Consider the following 4,952-nt stretch of genomic DNA (forward strand, 5'->3'; position numbering starts at 1 on the left):
GCGAGGCCCGGGAAGCCCCGCCCCTTCCTCTCGGCGCCGTCCGGGTCCTTCCGGCCCTGTGCGCGCGCGCGCGCCGCCAGCGCGCTCTACGGCGGCTGCGCAGTTCCCGGGAGCGGCAGGCGCCGTCTGCGTTCACTACGGCGGCTGCGCAGTTCCCAGGAGCGGGGCGCGCCTTCTGCGCGCTCTACGGCGGCTGCGCAGTTCCCGGGAGCGGCGCGCGCAGGTCGTACGGTCCGCAGTGGGCGCGGGGCCGTGCTGTCCCGCCCCGCTTTTACCTTTAGATTCCTGAGCCCCCCGGGACTGGGTCAGGGTGTGAGGAGGCTTCGATTTCTTCCAGCCAGTCTGTCAGTGAAAGTAGTTCTCCAAATGGCTTGAACTTGATCAAGTCCTCGAGGACACGTGGGTCTCTCTTTTTTTTTTTAAGAATTATTTTATTTATTTGAAAGAGTTACAGAGAGAGGTCCTCCCTTCCTCTGGCTCACTCCCCAAATGACCTAAGCCACGCGGGTGCAGGGGCCCAAGCACTCGGGCCATCCTCCACTGCTTTCCCAGGCCACAGCAGAGAGCTGGATCGGAAGTGGAGCAGCCGGGACTCGAACCGGCGCCCATATCGGGTGAGGGTGGGGCCTTAACCTGCCGCCCCACAGCACCGGCCCCAAAGCGACAGGGTTTATAGAGGCAAAACCCACAAGGAGGGAGGGGAACGCAAGGTTGCAGGTCAGGCTGACCTGGGGGTAGGGAAGCCACTGTCCATCACAACCTGGACTTTATGCAAACTCCCATCCCAGCACTCACCCAGGTGCAGCCGGGGCTCAGCTTAGCGGGCGGGGGCGGGGGGGGGTCTGAGCTCTGCCAGGCGGGCCGCAGTGGGCTCTGTCTGAGACCATGAGCTCACGGGGCAGGGCAGGGGGGCCCTCAGGACCGCCTCCTGGGTCCTAGCTCTCAGTGTCGCTCGCAGCGGGACTCGCACTCGCGCTCCACATGGGAGGCCCGCGTGGTCAGTGGCCACCCCACGCTGCTCCCCCACGCTGGCCCCACCTGGTCTTTGCTCCCAGTCCTGGACCAGGTGTGCCTCCATCAGTGGCAGCCGAGTCCTCAGTTCTGAAGCAAGTCTGTTCCTCCACCAGAGGAGACGTGGCCCAGGGCTGCCCTGGCGCCGTCCTGCAGTGAGCTGGGTTGTCCCCTTCCTGATCCATTGTCCTCAAGTTAACGTCCGTCCTTGAGGTCAGCTCTCAGTCCAGAATGGCCTCTGGGGTTCCAGCCATCGCATTCACATCCAAAGGGAGAGAGGGGAAGAACAGAAAGGAAGGGCAGAGGGTGGGGAGGGGGCGAGAGGAGTCTTGGCGGGCTGGCCTGCTGGTGCAGGGGGCAGGCTGCGGTTCGAGTCCCAGCTGCTCCACTTCCGATCCAGCTCCCTGTCAGTGGTTTGGGAACGCGGCAGAGGTTGGCCCAAGTGCCTGCACCCCTGCACCCACGTGGGACACCCAGAGGAGGCGCCTGGCTTCGGCCTGACCCAGCTCTGGCTGCTGTGGCCATTTGGGGAGTGAACCAGCGGACGGAAGACCTCTCTGTAACTTGGCCTTTCAAATACATAAGTAAATCTTAAAAAAAAAAAAAAAAAAAAAAAAGTTGCAATGAAGCGCTGCCCCTCCCCCTGCTTGGTTCCGGCAGTGGAGCCCCCGCCCCGTCCTGCACTGTGACTGATACCCTTGCATTTCGCAGACTCCCTACAGATAAGGCCTCGTGTCTCATCTCAGCGGAAGGTGTTGGGGAGTACTTCCAGGGGGACTCCCTTGGCCTAGGGGTGAAGGCCCAGGTGGGGCACCTGCCCCCCGTATCCCAGCGCCGACTGTGGCCCGGTTCTGCTTCTGGCACCAGCTTCCTGCCGGCGTGCACCCCGGGAGGCCCCAGCGGTCGGGTCCCCGCCGCCTCCTGGGAGACCCGACTTGAATTCTCCGCTTTGGCTGGACCCAGTCCCAGCTGCTGTGGGCGTTTGAGGGTGAACCAGCAGATGGGCGCTTTCTGTCTGTATCTGCCTCTCAAATAAACCATTTTGAAATCAGACATTGTCTTTGAAAACTTCTGAAGAAGAAAACACTCGTTGAAGCGTTTGCTGTATGTTTGAGTCCCTGCCACCCACGTGGGGGAATTGGACGGAGTTCTCCACTCCTGGCTTCCTAAAGCCACCGCACCGGCGCGAAGCCGCTGTCCTGCACTGCAGGCAGGCGGCCACCAGGTGGCGGCAACGCACCTGGCTGCGGGTCTGGCCCGGTTTTCTCCAGGATGGTCCAAACTTTGATTTCACTCCCGAATTCCCCACGTGGTTCTCAGATGAAACTAACAGGAAGTAAGATCTTTAAAAGCAAACCTATGAACCCACGTGACCCATCAGAGACTCCAGTATGGTCACGCCAGCCCCAGCCCCACTTAGAGCCCGTGCCGCAGCGGGGCAGGGCCGAGCCAAAGCCAGGAGCCAGGACTCCCACCTGCTTCTCCCAAGGGGATGGCAGGGACTCAAGCGGTTGAGCGGCCGTCGGCTGCCTCCCAGGCCCGTGGGCACGGGGCAGGGAGCCGGGCGGGAAGTGGAGGCGGGGCTGGACTCCATCCCGGCTGTGGGATGCAGGCCGCACGCCGTGGCTTGGCCTGCTGCACCAAGCATGTGCCCCCCTTGCTGGCCTCCTGTCCCCTTTGCTCTCGCCCTGGGGCCTCACTGGCGAGCTGTCCCTCGTGCTGCCCTACCGGGCAGGCTCTCGCTCGCCTCTCCCCGCCGCTGACTCCGACCGCTCTCCCAGCCTCATCTCTGTGGGTTCTCCCTGCGCTCCGGGATGTCTCCCCCACGGCCCCGTCACAGCCCTGCCCTCAAGTCCTCCATGCTTCTTGGAGTGAGCTGGCTGTGCCTGCCTCCACTCTCCTCTCACCCATCCTTCACTGCATTGCACACAAGATGGAGGCCCACCCAGCCCCAACCTCCCCAGCCGTGCGCCCCGGCTTCCCCCAGCGCCCACCGGTTGTCACTCCCCCCTGCTGCAGCCCTGGTGCCCGTGTTTCCAGCTGTGCCTCAGTGCCCGGCGTGGAAGACGCGCTGGGTGAGACCGGCTGAATGCGTGAGTGCTGTGCCTGTCGCTATTCAGAACAGCCGCGTGACCTCGACAACGCCATCTCCGTCTCCCATCTGGGGACTACATGACTCGTCCCAGCGGTCAGCCTGCAGCTGACTTGAACGCCGTCCCAGCTACCGTGTCCCCAGCACCCAAGTGTCTTCCGGGTCTTGTTGAAGGTTTCTCACTTCCTTCTGCATAGCCTGAGTTTCTCCTGCGTTCATACGTATCCTTTCTGGGAGCCGGTGCTGTGGCACAGTGGGTAAGCCTCTGCCTGTGACGCCGGCATCCCATAGGAGCGCCAGTTCGAGTCCCGGCTGCTCCACTTCCCATCCGGCTCCCTGCTAATGCACCTGGGAGAGCAGTAGAAGATGGCCCAAGTGCTTGGGTCCCTGCACCCACGTGGGAGACCTGGAAGAAGCTCCTGGCTCCTGGGTTAACCTGGCCCAGCCTGGTTCTCTATGGGAAGTGCACCAGCTAATGGGAGATCTCTCTCTGTCTCTATCTTTGTAACTGCCTTTCAAATAAACCAAATAAAACCTTTCAAATAAACCAATATTTGTGGGAAAAGTATCCTCATTAAAAACAAAATTAGTTATCACTGTGATACTTTAAGAATTATCAGTGGCCGGCGCCACAGCTCACTAGGCTAATCCTCCACCTGCGGTGCCGGCACCTCCAGTTCTAGTGCCGGTCGGAGCGCCAGATTCTGTCCCGGTTGCCCCTCTTCCAGGCCAGCTCTCTGCTGTGGCCCGGGAGTGCAGTGGAGGATGGCCCAGGTGCTTGGGCCCTGCACCCCATGGGAGACCAGGAGAAGCACCTGGCTCCTGCCTTTGGATCAGCGCGGTGCGCTGGCTGCGGCGGCCACTGGAGGGTGAACCAACGGCAAAAGGAAGACCTTTCTCTCTGTCTCTCTCTCTCACTGTCCACTCTGCCTGCCAAAAAAAAAAAAAAAAAAAAGAATTATCAGTAAGTTGCATGTGATATGAATTAGGCTGAGAAAATTGCTTTTCTCATTGTATAGAGTGGCTTAATGTTCAGTGATTAGGCAGAACGTCTGAGTGTAGTTGTACAGGTTGCGCACTGAGCAAGACTTGCTGAGCAGGCGGATGGGAGCCGGCCCATGTTTTGTGGGCCAAGCTGCGCATCCTGCGGAAGCCGTGTCTCCCCCTGGGCTGGAGCTGTCAAAGGCACCCTTCCCTGAGCAGGCTGGGTGCCCAGGGGCCTGCGTCTGCCCTGAGGGCGACGGACGGGCCAGTGGCCTGGACTGAGAGAGAGCCCACTGGGTGCTTCCCCGGTCGATTCCAGGACTCTGGGACGAGGGGCCTGCTTGCTTTTGGGGTGCGCGGATGCAAGAGGAGCACGGACATGGCACCTGGGTGCTTCCTCTCTGGCCAACGACCCTGCGGCACAGACTTCGCCCCTGGGGGGGGGCTGCACTGAGCCCCTCGCCCGCGCCCCAGTGGGGCTTGATCTCCTCCAGGCAGGCGCTGCTGGGGCAGGGGGCGGGGGTTAGGACCCCAGGGGTCCATGACCGTGCACCGTGGACCCTGCCCGTCTGCTGCTCCCTTGGACGCCCGAGGTGGCCGCGCAGTGCCCAGCGTGCTGTGGCTGGGAGGACATTGGACATCTCCGGGAAGGAGGTTTCTGAGCTCACACTTTGAGAGGCCAAAAGTGGAGATCAGGTGGCCTCCGGCGAGGGCCCCCCGGCCTGACTGGGCCACATCACGGCCAGGGACAGCACGGTGGGGCGAGGGCAGGAAGGAGAGCAGTTAATTAACCTGACTGGCTGGTGGGCGCCCAGGTGTGGCCAGGTAGGGGCGTGAGGTCACACAGGGGGTGGCGAAGTCCTGG

The sequence above is a fragment of the Oryctolagus cuniculus genome, chromosome 1 (genome assembly GCF_051225735.1).
Source record: "Oryctolagus cuniculus isolate XC-2025 breed Fujian yellow rabbit chromosome 1, ASM5122573v1, whole genome shotgun sequence".
NCBI classification, from domain to species: Eukaryota; Metazoa; Chordata; class Mammalia; order Lagomorpha; family Leporidae; genus Oryctolagus; species Oryctolagus cuniculus.